Source organism: Nerophis lumbriciformis, linkage group LG18 (genome assembly GCF_033978685.3).
Source record: "Nerophis lumbriciformis linkage group LG18, RoL_Nlum_v2.1, whole genome shotgun sequence".
Classification (NCBI taxonomy): domain Eukaryota; kingdom Metazoa; phylum Chordata; class Actinopteri; order Syngnathiformes; family Syngnathidae; genus Nerophis; species Nerophis lumbriciformis.
Genome location: NC_084565.2, coordinates 2,030,255 through 2,049,484, shown reverse-complemented (window position 1 = coordinate 2,049,484; position 19,230 = coordinate 2,030,255). Strand labels below are relative to the sequence as shown.

Here is a 19,230-nt window from a genome sequence, read left to right as displayed (position 1 = left end):
AATAGGTGTATAATCGTTTGGTTGTCAAATGTTAAGGTGGTATTATGAAATAGGTGTGTTATTGTTTGGTTGTCAAATGTTAAGGTGGTATTATTAAATAGGTGCATAATTGCTTCGTTGTCAAATGTTAAGGTGGTATTATTAAATAGGTGTATAATTGTTTGGTTGTCAAATGTTAAGGTGGTATTATTAAATAAGTGTAATTGTTTGGTAGTCAAATGTTAAGGTGGTATTATTAAATAGGTGTGTAATTGTTTGGTTGTCAAATGTTAAGGTGGTATTATTAAATAGGTACATAATTGCTTCATTGTCAAAAGTTAAGGTGGTATTATTAAATAGGTGTGTAATTGTTTGGTTGTCAAATGTTAAGGTGGTATTATTAAATAGGTGTGTAATTGTTTCGTTGTCAAATGTTAAGGTGGTATTATTAAATAAGTGTATAATTGTTTGATTGTCAGACGCTAAGGTGGTATTATTAAATAGGTGTATAATTGTTTAGTTGTCAAATGTTAAGGTGGTATTATTAAATAGGTACATAATTGCTTCATTGTCAAATGTTAAGGTGGTATTATTAAATAGGTGTATAATTGGTTGGTTGTCAAATGTTAAGGTGGTATTATTAAATAGGTGTAATTGTTTGGTTGTCAAATGTTAAGGTGGTATTATTAGATAAGTGTGTAATTGTTTGGTAGTCAAATGTTAAGGTGGTATTATTAAATAGGTGTATAATTGTTTGGTTGTCAAATGTTAAGGTGGTATTATTAAATAGGTGTATAATTGTTTGGTTATCAAATGTTAAGGTGGTATTATTAAAAAGGTGTGTAATTGTTTGGTTGTCAAATGTTAAGGTGGTATTATTAAATAGGTATATAATTGTTTGGTTATCAAATGTTAAGGTGGTATTATTAAATAGGTGTATAATTGTTTGGTTATCAAATGTTAAGGTGGTATTATTAAATAGGTGTATAATTGTTTGGTTGTCAAATATTAAGGTGGTATTATTAAATAGGTGTATAATTGTTTGATTGTCAAATGTTAAGGTGGTATTATTAAATAAGTATAATTGTTAGGTTATCAAATGTTAAGGTGTTATTATTAAATGGATGTATAATTGTTTGGTTGTCAAATATTAAGGTGGTATTATTAAATAGGTGCATAATTGCTTCGTTGTCAAATGTTAAGGTGGTATTATTAAATAGGTGTGTAATCGTTTAGTTGTCAAATGTTAAGGTGGTATTTGTTTGGTTGTCAAATGTTAAGGTGGTATTATTAAATAGGTGTACAATCATTTAGTTGTCAAATGTTAAGGTGGTATTATTAAATATGTGTATAATTGTTTGTTTGTCAAATGTTAAGGTGGTATTATTAAATAGGTGTATATTCGTTTAGTTGTCAAATGTTAAGGTGGTATTATTAATTAGGTGTATAATTGTTTGGTTGTCAAATGTTAAGGTGGTATTATTAAATAAGTGTATAATTGTTTGATTGTCAAATGTTAAGGTGGTATTATTAAATAGGTGTGTAATTGTTTGGTTGTCAAATGTTAAGGTGGTATTATTAAATAGGTGTATATTCGTTTAGTTGTCAAATGTTAAGGTGGTATTATTAATTAGGTGTATAATTGTTTGGTTGTCAAATGTTAAGGTGGTATTATTAAATAAGTGTATAATTGTTTGATTGTCAGACGCTAAGGTGGTATTATTAAATAGGTGTATAATTGTTTAGTTGTCAAATGTTAAGGTGGTATTATTAAATAGGTACATAATTGCTTCATTGTCAAATGTTAAGGTGGTATTATTAAGTAGGTGTATAATTGGTTGGTTGTCAAATGTTAAGGTGGTATTATTAAATAGGTGTAATTGTTTGGTTGTCAAATGTTAAGGTGGTATTATTAGATAAGTGTGTAATTGTTTGGTAGTCAAATGTTAAGGTGGTATTATTAAATAGGTGTGTAATTGTTTGGTTGTCAAATGTTAAGGTGGTATTATTAAATAGGTGTATAATTGTTTGGTTGTCAAATGTTAAGGTGGTATTATTAAATAGGTGTATAATTGTTTGGTTATCAAATGTTAAGGTGGTATTATTAAAAAGGTGTGTAATTGTTTGGTTGTCAAATGTTAAGGTGGTATTATTAAATAGGTATATAATTGTTTGGTTATCAAATGTTAAGGTGGTATTATTAAATAGGTGTATAATTGTTTGGTTATCAAATGTTAAGGTGGTATTATTAAATAGGTGTATAATTGTTTGGTTGTCAAATATTAAGGTGGTATTATTAAATAGGTGTATAATTGTTTGGTTGTCAAATGTTAAGGTGGTATTATTAAATAAGTGTATAATTGTTTGGTTATCAAATGTTAAGGTGTTATTATTAAATGGATGTATAATTGTTTGGTTGTCAAATATTAAGGTGGTATTATTAAATAGGTGCATAATTGCTTCGTTGTCAAATGTTAAGGTGGTATTATTAAATAGGTGTGTAATCGTTTAGTTGTCAAATGTTAAGGTGGTATTATTAAATAGGTGTGTAATTGTTTGGTTGTCAAATGTTAAGGTGGTATTATTAAATAGGTGTATAATCATTTAGTTGTCAAATGTTAAGGTGGTATTATTAAATATGTGTATAATTGTTTGTTTGTCAAATGTTAAGGTGGTATTATTAAATAGGTGTATATTCGTTTAGTTGTCAAATGTTAAGGTGGTATTATTAATTAGGTGTATAATTGTTTGGTTGTCAAATGTTAAGGTGGTATTATTAAATAAGTGTATAATTGTTTGATTGTCAAATGTTAAGGTGGTATTATTAAATAGGTACATAATTGCTTCATTGTCAAATGTTAAGGTGGTATTATTAAGTAGGTGTATAATTGGTTGGTTGTCAAATGTTAAGGTGGTATTATTAAATAGGTGTAATTGTTTGGTTGTCAAATGTTAAGGTGGTATTATTAGATAAGTGTGTAATTGTTTGGTAGTCAAATGTTAAGGTGGTATTATTAAATAGGTGTATAATTGTTTGGTTGTCAAATGTTAAGGTGGTATTATTAAATAGGTGTATAATTGTTTGGTTATCAAATGTTAAGGTGGTATTATTAAAAAGGTGTGTAATTGTTTGGTTGTCAAATGTTAAGGTGGTATTATTAAATAGGTATATAATTGTTTGGTTATCAAATGTTAAGGTGGTATTATTAAACAGGTGTATAATTGTTTGGTTATCAAATGTTAAGGTGGTATTATTAAATAGGTGTATAATTGTTTGGTTGTCAAATATTAAGGTGGTATTATTAAATAGGTGTATAATTGTTTGGTTGTCAAATGTTAAGGTGGTATTAAATAAGTGTATAATTGTTTGGTTATCAAATGTTAAGGTGTTATTATTAAATAGATGTATAATTGTTTGGTTGTCAAATATTAAGGTGGTATTATTAAATAGGTGCATAATTGCTTCGTTGTCAAATGTTAAGGTGGTATTATTAAATAGGTGTGTAATTGTTTGTTTGTCAAATGTTAAGGTGGTATTATTAAATAGGTGTATATTCGTTTAGTTGTCAAATGTTAAGGTGGTATTATTAATTAGGTGTATAATTGTTTGGTTGTCAAATGTTAAGGTGGTATTATTAAATAGGTGCATAATTGCTTCGTTGTCAAATGTTTAGGTGGTATTATTAAATAGGTGTATAATTGTTTGGTTGTCAAATGTTAAAGGCCTACTGAAATGCGATTTTCTTATTTAAACGAGGATAGCAGGTCCATTCTATGTGTCATACTTGATCATTTCGCGATATTGCCATATTTTTGCTGAAAGGATTTAGTAGAGGACATCGACGATAAAGTTCGCAACTTTTGGTCGCTGATAAAAAAGTCTTGCCTGTACTGGAAGTAGCAGACGAGTAGCGTGACGTCACAGGTTGTGGAGCTCCTCACATTCGCACATTGTTTACAATCATGGCCACCAGCAGCAAGAGCGATTCGGATCGAGAAAGCGACGATTTCCCCATTCATTTGAGCGAGGATGAAAGATTTGTGGATGAGGAAAGTGAGAGTGAAGGACTAGAGGGCAGTGGGAGCGATTCAGATAGATACAGAGACAGATAGATGCTGTGAGAGGCGGGTGGGACCTGATATTCAGCTGGGAATGACTAAAACAGTAAATAAACACAAGACATATATATACTCTATTAGCCACAACACAACCAGGCTTATATTTAATATGCCACAAATTAATCCCGCATAACAAACACCTCCCCCCTCCCGTCCATATAACCCGCCAATACAACTCAAACACCTGCACAACACACTCAATCCCACAGCCCAAAGTACCATTCACCTCCCCAAAGTTCATACAGCACATATATTTCCCCAAAGTCCCCAAAGTTACGTACGTGACATGCACATAGCGGCACGCACGTACGGGCAAGCGATCAAATGTTTGGAAGCGTACTCACGGTACCGTGTCTGCGTATCCTACTCAAAGTCCTCCTGGTAAGAGTCTCTGTTGTCCCAGTTCTCCACAGGCCAATGGTAAAGATTGACTGTCATCTTTGGGGAATGTAAACAATGAAACACCGGCTGTGTTTGTGTTGCTGCAGTCGGCCGCAATACACCGCTTCCCACCTACAGCTTTCTTCTTTGCTGTCTCCATTGTTCATTGAACAAATTGCAAAAGATTCACCAACACGGATGTCCAGAATACTGTGGAATTTTGCGATGAAAACAGACGACTTAATAGCTGGCCACCATGCTGTCCCAAAATGTCCTCTACAATCTGTGACGTCACGCGCTGACGTCATCATACCGAGACGTTTTCAGCAGGATATTTTGCGCGAAATTTAAAATTGCACTTTAGTATTGGAATGTGTTGCAATGTTAAGATTTCATCATTGATATATAAACTATCAGACTGCGTGGTCGGTAGTAGTGGCTTTCAGTAGGCCTTTAAGGTGGTATTATTAAATAGGTACATAGTTGCTTCATTGTCAATGTCAAATGTTAAGGTGGTATTACTAAATAGGTGTGTAATTGTTTGGTTGTCAAATGTTAAGGTGGTATTATTAAATAGGTGTGTAATTGCTTCATTGTCAAATGTTAAGGTGGTAATATTAAATAGGTGTGTAATTGTTTGGTTGTCAAATGTTAAGGTGGTATTATTAAATAGGTGTGTAATTGTTTGGTTGTCAAATGTTAAGGTGGTATTATTAAATAGGTGTGTAATTGTTTGGTTGTCAAATGTTAAGGTGGTATTATTAAATAGGTGTATAATCGTTTGGTTGTCAAATGTTAAGGTGGTATTATTAAATAAGTGTAATTGTTTTGTAGTCAAATGTTAAGGTGGTATTATTAAATAGGTACATAATTGCTTCATTGTCAAATGTTAAGGTGGTAATATTAAATAGGTGTGTAATTGTTTGGTTGTCAAATGTTAAGGTGGTATTATTAAATAGGTGTGTAATTGTTTGGTTGTCAAATGTTAAGGTGGTATTATTAAATAGGTGTGTAATTGTTTGGTTGTCAAATGTTAAGGTGGTATTATTAAATAGGTGTATAATCGTTTGGTTGTCAAATGTTAAGGTGGTATTATTAAATAAGTGTAATTGTTTTGTAGTCAAATGTTAAGGTGGTATTATTAAATAGGTGTGTAATTGGTTGCTTGTCAAATGTTAAGGTGGTATTATTAGATAAGTGTGTAATTGTTTGGTAGTCAAATGTTAAGGTGGTATTATTGTGGTATTATTAAATAGGTGTGTAATTGTTTGCTTGTCAAATGTTAAGGTGGTATTATTAAATAAGTGTTTAATTGTTTGGTAGTCAAATGTTAAGGTGGTATTATTAAATAGGTGTGTAATTGTTTGTTTGTCAAATGTTAAGGTGGCATTATTAAAAAGGTACATAATTGCTTCATTGTCAAATGTTAAGGTGGTAATATTAAATAGGTGTGTAATTGTTTGGTTGTCAAATGTTAAGGTGGTATTATTAAATAGGTGTGTAATTGTTTGGTTGTCAAATGTTAAGGTGGTATTATTAAATAGGTGTGTAATTGTTTGGTTGTCAAATGTTAAGGTGGTATTATTAAATAGGTGTATAATCGTTTGGTTGTCAAATGTTAAGGTGGTATTATTAAATAAGTGTAATTGTTTTGTAGTCAAATGTTAAGGTGGTATTATTAAATAGGTGTGTAATTGGTTGCTTGTCAAATGTTAAGGTGGTATTATTAGATAAGTGTGTAATTGTTTGGTAGTCAAATGTTAAGGTGGTATTATTGTGGTATTATTAAATAGGTGTGTAATTGTTTGCTTGTCAAATGTCAAGGTGGTATTATTAAATAAGTGTTTAATTGTTTGGTAGTCAAATGTTAAGGTGGTATTATTAAATAGGTGTGTAATTGTTTGTCAAATGTTAAGGTGGCATTATTAAATAGGTACATAATTGCTTCATTGTCAAATGTTAAGGTGGTAATATTAAATAGGTGTGTAATTGTTTGGTTGTCAAATGTTAAGGTGGTATTATTAAATAGGTGTGTAATTGTTTGTTTGTCAAATGTTAAGGTGGCATTATTAAATAGGTGTGTAATTGTTTGGTTGTCAAATGTTAAGGTGGTAATATTAAACAGGTGTGTAATTGTTTTGTAGTCAAATGTTAAGGTGGTATTATTAAATAGGTACATAATTGCTTCATTGTCAAATGTTAAGGTGGTAATATTAAATAGGTGTGTAATTGTTTGGTTGTCAAATGTTAAGGTGGTATTATTAAATAGGTGTGTAATTGTTTGGTTGTCAAATGTTAAGGTGGTATTATTGAATAGGGTTATAATTGTTTGGTTGTCAAATGTTAAGGTGGTATTATTAAATAGGTGTATAATTGTTAGGTTGTCAAATGTTAAGGTGGTATTATTAAATAGGTGTCGGTGTCTAGCAGGACTTGATAGCTGAGGGATGATCATTTTCAACATTGTAAACAAAAATGTTTACATTGAATATATTTTTCTCCTGCTCCTTACTTCTTATAGGGCATAAAATGATCAATATCTACAAATACGAAACACCTTTTCAGGCATGTCACCCTGTCCAAAACATGTGATGTCTTCCGGGTTTACGTACGCTGGGAGGACTTTTCTTTCTTTCTATGGCGTGGTTGTTAGAAGCAGCTTCTCTGTAAGGAAGAAGAGTAGCTGCGCCGCAAGGAGATGAAAACTTTCATTCGATTAGAAAATAATCTTTGATTTTTATTTATTCTGTATCTTTGATTAATTGTTGATCATCTCCCATCTTATTTATAACAGTTTTCAAGCATCCATTTACAAAAAAAGGCGATTTCTATGCGTACTTGTTGTTGGCACACAGTCTTTTGTAACCTGTTGTAAAAAGTTTTATATACTAATGATTTCTTTATTTTTTATATGAATACTTATGGAGTATATTGTGAATACATTGAGAAGAGGAAGTGAACAAAAGTGTTAGCAAGTGCTATTTAAAGAAAAAGGGGTAGGATTAAAAAAGCTCTGCTTCTTCCTACTCCTTTTCCAACATGCTGAACAGGGAAAGTGGGCATGTGTGATGTATCATGTTGTATGTGTGATGCATCATGTTGTATGTGTGATGCATCATGTTGTATGTGTGATGCATCATGTTGTATGTGTGATGTATCATGTTGTATGTGTGATGCATCATGTTGTATGTGTGATGTATCATGTTGTATGTGTGATGTATCATGTTGTATGTGTGATGCATCATGTTGTATGTGTGATGCATCATGTTGTATGTGTGATGCATCATGTTGTATGTGTGATGTATCATGTTGTATGTGTGATGCGTCATGTTGTATGTGTGATGCGTCATGTTGTATGTGTGATGTATGTGTGATGTATCATGTTGTATGTGTGATGCATCATGTTGTATGTGTGATGCATCATGTTGTATGTGTGCATGTGTGATGTATCATGGTGTATGCATGCATGTGTGATGTATCATGTTGTATGCGTGCATGTGTGATGTATCATGTTGTATGCGTGCATGTGTGATGTATCATGTTGTATGCGTGCATGTGTGATGTATCATGTTGTATGCGTGCATGTGTGATGTATCATGTTGTATGCGTGCATGTGTGATGTATCATGTTGTATTCGTGCATGTGTGATGTATCATGTTGTATGCGTGCATGTGTGATGTATCATGTTGTATGCGTGCATGTGTGATGTATCATGTTGAATGCATGCATGTGTGATGTATCATGTCGTATGCGTACATGTGTGATGTATCATGTCGTATGCGTGCATGTGTGATGTATTATGTTGTATGTGTGATGTATCATGTTATATGCGTGCATGTGTGATGTATCATGTTGTATGCGTGCATGTGTGATGTATCATGTTGTATGCGTGCATGTGTGATGTATCATGTTGTATGCGTGCATGTGTGACGTATCATGTTGTATGTGTGATGTATCATGTTGAATGCATGCATGTGTGATGTATCATGTCGTATGCGTACATGTGTGATGTATCATGTCGTATGCGTGCATGTGTGATGCATCATGTTGTATGTGTGATGTATCATGTTATATGCATGCATGTGTGATGTATGATGTTGTATGCGTGCATGTGTGATGTATCATGTTGTATGCGTGCATGTGTGATGTATCATGTTGTATGCGTGCATGTGTGACGTATCATGTTGTATGTGTGATGTATCATGTTGTATGCATGCATGTGTGATGTATGATGTTGTGTGTGATGTATCATGTTTTATGTGTGATGTATCATGTATGTGTGCACGTGTGATTTATCATGTTGTATGTGTGATGTATCATGTTGTATGCATGCATGTGTGATGTATCATGTTGTATGCGTGCATGGGTGATGTATCATGTTGTATGTGTGATGTATCATGTTGTATGCGTGCATGTGTGATGTATCATGTCGTATGCGTGCATGTGTGACGTATCATGTTGTATGCATGCATGTGTGATGTATCATGTTGTGTGTGATGTATCATGTTGTATGTGTGATGTATGTGTGATGTATCATGTTGTATGTGTAATGTATCATGTTGTATGCATGCATGTGTGATGGATCATGTTATATGCGTGCATGTGTGATGTATCATGTTGTATGTGTGATGTATCATGTTGTATGTGTGCACGTGTGATGTATCATGTTTTATGTGTGATGTATCATGTATGTGTGCACGTGTGATTTATCATGTTGTATGTGTGATGTATCATGTTGTATGCATGCATGTGTGATGTATCATGTTGTATGCGTGCATGGGTGATGTATCATGTTGTATGTGTGATGTATCATGTTGTATGCGTGCATGTGTGATGTATCATGTCGTATGCGTGCATGTGTGACGTATCATGTTGTATGCATGCATGTGTGATGTATCATGTTGTGTGTGATGTATCATGTTGTATGTGTGATGTATGTGTGATGTATCATGTTGTATGTGTAATGTATCATGTTGTATGCATGCATGTGTGATGGATCATGTTATATGCGTGCATGTGTGATGTATCATGTTGTATGTGTGATGTATCATGTTGTATGTGTGCACGTGTGATGTATCATGTTTTATGTGTTTATTGTTTATTGTTTATTGAATGGATCCCCATTAGCTGACGCCAAGGCGACTGCTAGTCTTCCTGGGGTCCATATAGGAGCATACAAAATAAAAATGCAAAGAATACATGCAATAACAGACATTATACAATGGAAAAATACAACATAAGATAAAAAGCTAGTTAAAACCAGTATTAAAAAATTCTCGTCATGTGGGCAGCTGCAATAGGTGTATCTTCAAAGCTGTCTTGAATGACAATTTACTTTGTGAGAGATTAATGTGAGATGGCAACCCATTCCAAAATGATGTACATCTATACATGACTGTATGTTTGAGGAGATTGGTCCTGGGAGCAGGAAGTGCCAAATAGCCATTGCTGGCATTCCTAGTGTCATGAATATGTGTGTTAGTTGATTTTAAAAACTGTTTGTAAAAGTCATCTGGTGATTGATCTAAAATGATAGTTCTAAAGAACATAATGAGACTACAATGCATCTTTTGTTCAACAGACAACCAGGACAGGCGTGAATGCAGAAATGAAATATTAGTGTGCAAAGAACATTTAAGTACCAGTCTAGCCGCTCTGTTCTGAACAAGTTGCAGTTTGTTCAGGTCAGACTTAGTCGTAGCGGACCATATTATAGGACAGTAATGAAGATGACAGAAAACCAAGGACTGTATGACTTGAGCCATTGTTGAGGATGTCAAGAAGGTGGAGCACCTCCTGACCATGGCTAAACCTCTTCCCATTTTCATTGAAATACCATTAATATGATCGGACCATGACAGTTGACTGTCTAATAGCACACCAAGCAATTTTGCTTTTTTGACCTGCTCAATACGTATGTCTGACATTAAAATATGAAGCTGTGGGTCATCAACAAGCATATGCCTGGATCCAAAAAGAATGCTTTTTGTTTTGTCAATATTCACAACAAGTTTACTATCATTTACCCAGCGGGACACTCTCTCCAGGTCCTGATTTAAGTTGTTTTCTAGGTCATTGAAGGTAGAGGCAGTACTGTACATCTGCATACATAACCATATTGGTGTTTGTTGTAACACAGGGAAGATCATTAGTAAAAATAATAAAAAGTAAAGGACCTAAGCAGCTTCCTTGAGGCACGCCGCAGTAATTGTACTTGCGTTCAGATAGGCTACCATTAAAACACACTCTCTGTGATCTTGCTGATAGATAGCTCAACATCCAAGAAAGTGACATACTATTAAACCCATATTTTCTCAGTTTGGAGATCATTATGTTGTGATCTATGACATGGAATGCCGCACTAAAGTCAATCAGGACAGTACCAACCATCTTCTTGACATCCATTTGTGACAGCCAGTCATCAGTCAGCTGAGCTAGAGCAGTAGATGTTGAGTGACCTTGCCTATAAGCATGCTGGGAACCCGACATCAGTTTGTTGTAGGTAAAGTAATCTTGAATTTGTTTGAAAACAACTTTTTCCATCAATTTACTAAGAACATGAAGTATGCTTATTGGTCTACTGTTTTTACCAGTAAAATCTTTATTTTTGTCCTTGGGTAGAGGGATGACCTTAGCCTCCTTCCAAACCCCAGGACAGACTCCATATCTTAATGATTTATTAAATATATGACAAATCGGAGTTGATACATGGCATTCTTAACAATTTGCCATCTAGCATGTCCGTCCCAGCAGTTTTATCAGATGGCAGTGATAACAACAATTTCTCAATATCAGAACTACTAACTGGTACAAAATCGAACCTGCAGTTTTTACCCTTCATTATATGATTTTCAATTAATGTGCATGAGGAGGAGCCATCAGAAGGCGTCATATTCACTCTCAGATTTTCCACCTTGTTTGTGAAGTAATTATTCAAATATGTGGCAATTTCCATTGGCTTAGTCAGGTAAGCTCCATCAACTTCTATATACGAATTTGTTTTACATGATGCTGATCTTCCCATTATTTGATTTAAAATTTTCCACAATTGTTTTCCATCATGTCTAAAGTCATAGATCTTTGTCTGATAATATACCTTTTTATTACTTCTATTTATTTTAGTTACACGATTTCTTAATTTACGATAGATCATCGCGTCAGAAAGTAGACCAGAAGAGTCTGCCAACTTTTTAGCCTGGTTACGTTGCTTCAGAAGTGCTTTGAGCTCATTCCCTAACCAAGGGGCGCCATTTGCCTTGACAGTTGTTTTCCTGACAGGAGCATGCTTATCTGCAATCTGCAAAAATAACTTCATGAATGTGCTCAAAGCAGCTTCGGGATCCTCCTCAAGACACACAATTTCCCAGTTAACATGTTCCACATCATCTATAAATTTTTCTTCATTAAAATATTTATAAGATCTTTTATGTATAGTCACACTAGGAGCTTTGGAGAGCTTGGTCTTCCTCCTTATTGCAATTAAGTTGTGATCCGTAAAGCCAAGAGCTATTGATACTGTTTTAGTGCATTCATCAGGAACATTAGTGAATAGGTGGTCAATGCATTTGGATGACTTTAGCCCATTTCTATTTATAGTTGATCTGGTTGGTAGTGTAATAGTCTGTGTGAGGTTACAGCAATAAGTTTCTTTTTCAGCGGGCACATAGCAGACCAATCAATGTTTGTGTCCCCAGTAAAATATATCTCTCTGTTCTCATCACTAGATTTATCCAACATCTTGCATATTAAATCCAGGTATTTTATATCGGCACTAGGTGGTCTATAGCAGCACCCAACCAGTATGGGTTTGGTCTGTGGCAGGTGAACCTGGATCCACAGGGCCTCAATATCAGCCAACATTAAATCATGTCTTACTTTCACAGGAATGTGACTCTGCACATACACAGCTATACCTCCACCATATCTTGTTCTATCCTTCCTAAAAATTGTGTATCCATCTACAGCTAATTCATCATCCTCAAAAGAGGAGTCAAGATGGGTTTGAGATATTGCCATAATGTGTATATCATTAGACTTCATTATCATACATAAATCAGGGATTTTATTTCTTAAGCTACAGATATTCAAGTGAGCTATCAGTAGGCCTTTGCCGGGTAGTTTAAGGTTGTATGAAACCATGATGAAGAGAGAAAGCGATTGATGACTTATATTGCTTTTTACAATTGACCCTGAAACACAGTAGTGTAGGCCTGCTTTGAGGCATAAAAAGCCATACAGGTAGACATACCGTATTTTCCGCACTATAAGGCGCACCGGATTATTAGCCGCACCTTCAATGAATTACATATTTCATAACTTTGTCCACCAATAAGCCGCCCCGGATTATAAGCCGCGCCTACGCTGCGCTAAAGGGAATGTCAAAAAAACAGTCAGATAGTTCAGTCAAACTTTAATAATATATTGAAAACCAGCGTTCTAACAACTCTGTCCCAAAATGTACGCAAATGTGCAATCACAAACATAGTAAAATTCAAAATGGTGTAGAGCAATAGCAACATAATGTTGCTCGAACGTTAATGTCACAACACACAAAATAAACATAGCGCTCACCTTCTGAAGTTATTCTTCATTCGTAAATCCTTCGAATTCTTCGTCTTCGGTGTCCGAATTGAAAAGTTGCGCAAGCGTGGGATCCAAAATGGCCGGTTCCGTCTCGTCGAAGTCATCGGAGTCAGTGTCGCTGTTGTTGTCCAGTAGTTCTGTGAATCCTGCCTTCCGGAAAGCTCGGACCACAGTTGTGACCGAAATATCTGCCCAGGCATTTACGATCCACTGGCAAATGTTGGCGTATGTCGTCCGGCGCTGTCTGCCCGTCTTAGTGAAGGTGTGTTCGCCTTCGGAGCTGTGTGAAAAAAGCCACCCGGCCTCTTCGCGTAAACTTCCCTTAACCACTCGCTCATCTTTTCTTCATCCATCCATCCCTTCGAGTTAGCTTTTATGATGACGCCGGCTGGAAAGGTCTCTTTTGGCAAGGTCTTCCTTTTGAATATCACCATGGGTGGAAGTTAGCATGGCAAGCTAGAACCACAGTGAAGGATGACTTCTCATTCCCTGTGGTGCGAATATTCACCGTACGTGCTCCCGTTCCACAGTGCGGTTCACAGGAATATCAGTTGCTGTGAAATACGGTAGTAATCCGTGTGCGGATGGAGAGATTGCGTCTTTTTATGAACCGGATCCTTGTCGCTTAGTAGGAGCCATTTTGTGGTCTTTACAGATGTAAACAGGAAATGAAACGTACGGTGATATCCGCACGTTTTTTCTTCTTCTTCCGGGGGCGGGTGGTTGCTTACAGTAGAAGAAGAAGCGCTTCCTGTTCTATGGGGGCGGGTGCTTTCCTTGGCGGTTGCTTGCGTAGAAGAAGAAGCGCTTCCTGTTCTACCGGGAAAAAAGATGGCGGCTGTTTACCGAAGTTGCGAGATCGAAACTTTATGAAAATTAATCATAATAAAGCGCACCGGGTTATAAGGCGCACTGTCAGCTTTTGAGAAAATGTGTGGTTTTTAGGTGCGCCTTATAGTGCGGAAAATACGGTATATAACAACGCCCAACTAGTACATAGGCATGACATCTGCAACTGCAGCAAACAACTAAAGAATAAAAAAAACTAAAGAATAAAAAAGGGAAACAATGAGTGACAGTCATGATGTGTGTGTGAAAAGTGTCCATGAGTAGACACAGGGGTCCTACCTCGCCGCAGATAGTTCCTCAGATATCGAATTTGTCCAAATCACTGATGTCGTTGATGACCATGACTTTCTCCTCTTCTGGGGTGGTACCATTCAGCTTGATAAACACTTTACAGCTGGCAGTCCATGTAGACTGAATTTTGCTTTGCTTCCTCAGGATTGGTGCGCGCCTGGCGATCTCACCATTCCTTTTTGTGAGGTGTTCGTTAATGTACACCTCCGTTCCTTTTAATTTGCGACCCTGTTTTAGGATCGCGATCTTGTTCTTTCTGTTGGTGAAGCGAATGACGATCGCTGGTGTTGCTCCTTTGGTTCTCGTAGGCAGGGTGTGACAGGCTTCAATGTCGCTCCTGTCCACGGAGATCCTCCTGCTCCCCAAAAAGCTGACCACCTGCTGCTCCAGTGATTCCACCTCTGACTCCGATTGAACTCCCTCCCGCCCTATGGGACCGTTCTCCCGGGCTACCACACTGGCGTATGACCGATGCTTGGTCTTAAGTCCGCTGACGATCACGTTGTTCATGCGGGAGTACTGCTCCAAGTCGGCCACGCGACATTCCAAAACTTTTATAGCTTTGTCTTTCTCCGTGTTCAGTCTTTTGAGTGACTGAATGTCACCCATCAGATCCACAATTTTCTTTTGCTGGTCAGCAATTGTTGCGATCTCAGCCGACAAGAACTCAAGAGATTTCTTAATTTCTTCCATGTCGTCCTCAGGGGGGCTAACCACTCTCCTTGGCTTCGGACCCATGCTAACCTGGGCCACGGCTGAAGGTGAGCCGAGCCCGGCTGCAGTGCAACTTGCCACACCAACGTAGACACTTAGCGACGCCGGAATTTACTATTTTACCGGGCACTCAAGGGCTAATGCCCGCCCGAGTGGCACAGCACACGCCGCTCTGGTCGCTCTGTTGCTGCACGCCGTGAGAAAGTTTCGCCCTGCTTCCTTGACTGCAGGTAGCAGCTGAATGGGAAATGTGAACTTAGCAGCGCTTAACTGACAATTCAGTGTTCATTAAAAAAACAAAAAAACAGTTACGCAACAAGTAAAGAAGAAGTGTTTCTATATTGTAGAATTGAGTGGGAAATGTTATATACGGAAGCAAAACATCCGCTTTGGCCTGTGTGATGTATAATGTTGTATGCATGCATGTGTGATGTATCATGTCGTATGCGTGCATGTGTGACGTATCATGTTGTATGTGTGATGTATCATGTTGTATGCATGTGTGATGTATCATGTTGTGTGTGATGTATCATGTTGTATGTGTGATGTATCATGTTGTATGTGTGATGTATCATGTTGTATGTGTGCACGTGTGATGTATCATGTTGTATGTGTGATGTATCATGTTGTATGTGTGCACGTGTGATGTATCATGTTTTATGTGTGATGTATCATGTTGTATGCATGCATGTGTGATGTATCATGTTGTATGTGTGATGTATCATATTGTATGTGTGATGTATCATGTATGTGTGCATGTGTGATGTATCATGTATGTGTGATGTATCATGTATGTGTGCATGTGTGATGTATCATGTTGTATGCATGCATGGGTGATGTATCATGTTGTATGTGTGATGTATCATGTTGTGTGTGTGATGTATCATGTTGTGTGTGTGATGTATCATGTTGTGTGTGTGATGTATCATGTTGTATGTGTCATGTATCATGTTGTATGTGTGATGTATCATGTTGTGTGTGTGATGCATCATGTTGTGTGTGCGATGCATCATGTTGTATGTGTGATGTATCATGTTGTATGCATGCATGTGTGATGTATCATGTTGTGTGTGATGTATCATGTTGTATGTGTGATGTATCATGTTGTATGCATGCATGTGTGATGTATCATGTTGTGTGTGATGTATCATGTTGTATGTGTGATGTATCATGTTGTATGTGTGCACGTGTGATGTATCATGTTGTATGTGTGATGTATCATGTTGTATGTGTGCACGTGTGATGTATCATGTTTTATGTGTGATGTATCATGTTGTATGCATGCATGTGTGATGTATCTTGTTGTATGTGTGATGTATCATATTGTATGTGTGATGTATCATGTATGTGTGCATGTGTGATGTATCATGTTGTATGCATGCATGGGTGATGTATCATGTTGTATGTGTGATGTATCATGTTGTGTGTGTGATGTATCATGTTGTGTGTGTGATGTATCATGTTGTATGTGTCATGTATCATGTTGTATGTGTGATGTATCATGTTGTGTGTGTGATGCATCATGTTGTGTGTGCGATGCATCATGTTGTATGTGTGATGTATCATGTTGTATGCATGCATGTGTGATGTATCATGTTGTGTGTGATGTATCATGTTGTATGTGTGATGTATCATGTTGTATGTGTGCACGTGTGATGTATCATGTTGTATGTGTGATGTATCGTGTTGTATGTGTGCACGTGTGATGTATCATGTTTTATGTGTGATGTATCATGTTGTATGCATGCATGTGTGATGTATCATGTTGTATGTGTGATGTATCATATTGTATGTGTGATGTATCATGTATGTGTGCATGTGTGATGTATCATGTATGTGTGATGTATCATGTATGTGTGCATGTGTGATGTATCATGTTGTATGCATGCATGGGTGATGTATCATGTTGTATGTGTGATGTATCATGTTGTGTGTGTGATGTATCATGTTGTGTGTGTGATGTATCATGTTGTGTGTGTGATGTATCATGTTGTATGTGTCATGTATCATGTTGTATGTGTGATGTATCATGTTGTGTGTGTGTGATGCATCATGTTGTGTGTGTGATGCATCATGTTGTGTGTGCGATGCATCATGTTGTATGTGTGATGTATCATGTTGTATGTACGTTCAAATGGTAACCCTCATGGACCGTAACCCAACCAATCATCATGGATCATATTTATGTATATTATTATTCATCCAGATTGTTGTATTTTCTCCATTGTTTGCAGTCCATTTGTAGTGTTTAGCATTGGAAGGACGCTACCTCGTTGCGTGTAAAAATAGCTGAGCTATGGGAATCGCTGACTGTTCCAAAATGCTATCCCTAGGAAACCTAGTTAAGCTACGTAGCGTCGCTACTTGTAGCATGCTACTGCCCAACACAGTTAGAACATTACAATATTTATACACCACAAACTCTTATTTTGCTGATGATTGTCACTCCGCTTTCTCCCGAGCGTTGGTGACGTCCGTGTTCCTCACCAGAATGCGGCTGCAGACGCACCCAGGTCCAACACACAAGATTGAGTTTTTGCGGCGCAACACCAAACAGGTGGACAGAAGCCGCCTGCTGGCCGTCTTGTGCGCCTGCCAAGGAGAGTGTGAACACCGACGGGCCGCTCACCCAAAAATATGGTGGTAACAACGGAAAGCTGAGTGAAAGTCATGAAAAAAGAAGCCCGTAGTCTGGGAAATATGGCATAATTATTGGTATTTTTTATGACCTAGTAAAAATAAGGAGCAGGAGAAAATTATATTAGATATTTAAATTATTTCATATGTAACCTTCTCTGATTATAACCACTCAGCTATCAGGGCAGAAAGGTCCATTCAATGTAAACATTTTTGCTTAGAATGTTGAAAATGATCATCCCTCAGCTATCAAGGCAGGAAGGAATAGAAATGTCAACATGAGCATGCAAAACACTCAACATTGTAAAATCACACTTGTGGTCTATTATACAGCATTATTCACATGTGAATAATATAAATACAGTCTATTATACAGCATTATTCACATGTGAATAACATAAATACAGTCTATTATACAGCATTATTCACATGTGAATAACATAAATACAGTCTATTATACAGCATTATTCACATGTGAATAACATAAATACAGTCTATTATACAGCATTATTCACATGTGAATAATATAAATACAGTCTATTATACAGCATTATTCACATGTGAATAACATAAATACAGTCTATTATACAGCATTATTCACATGTGAATAACATAAATACAGTCTATTATACAGCATTATTCACATGTGAATAACATAAATACAGTCTATTATACAGCATTATTCACATGTGAATAATATAAATACAGTCTATTATACAGCATTATTCACATGTGAATAACATAAATACAGTCTATTATACAGCATTATTCACATGTGAATAACATAAATACAGTCTATTATACAGCATCATTCACATGTGAATAACATAAATACAGTCTATTATACAGCATTATTCACATGTGAATAATATAAATACAGTCTATTGTACAGCATTATTCACATGTGAATAATATAAATACAGTCTATTATACAGCATTATTCACATGTGAATAATATAAATACAGTCTATTATACAGCATTATTCACATGTGAATAACATAAATACAGTCTATTATACAGCATTATTCACATGTGAATAACATAGTCTATTATACCGCATTATTCACATGTGAATAACATAAATACAGTCTATTATACAGCATTATTCACATGTGAATAATATAGTCTATTATACAGCATTATTCACATGTGAATAACATAGTCTATTATACAGCATTATTCACATGTGAATAACATAAATGCAGTCTATTATACAGCATTATTCACATGTGAATAACAAATAGTCTATTATACAGCATTATTCACATGTGAATAACATACATACAGTCTATTATACAGCATTATTCACATGTGAATAACATAAATACAGTCTATTATACAGCATTATTCACATGTGAATAACATAAATACAGTCTATTATACAGCATTATTCACATGTGAATAACATAAATACAGTCTATACAGCATGATTCGCATGTGAATAATATAAATACAGTCTATTATACAGCATTATTCACATGTGAATAACATAAATACAGTCTATTATACAGCATTATTCATATGTGAATAATATAGTCTATTATACAGCATTATTCACATGTGAATAATATAAATACAGTATTTTACAGCATTGTTCACATGTGAATAACATAAATACAGTCTATTATACAGCATTATTCACATGTGAATAACATAAATACAGTCTATTATACAGC

At 35.7% G+C, this 19,230-nt stretch overlaps 1 protein-coding gene across 5 annotated transcripts in view; it reads left to right on the top strand.

Moving 5' to 3' along the window:
* lmo4b (LIM domain only 4b) overlaps positions 1–19,230 on the top strand; it is a 158,968-nt gene that overhangs the window by 80,056 nt on the left and 59,682 nt on the right. The window lies entirely within an intron of this gene.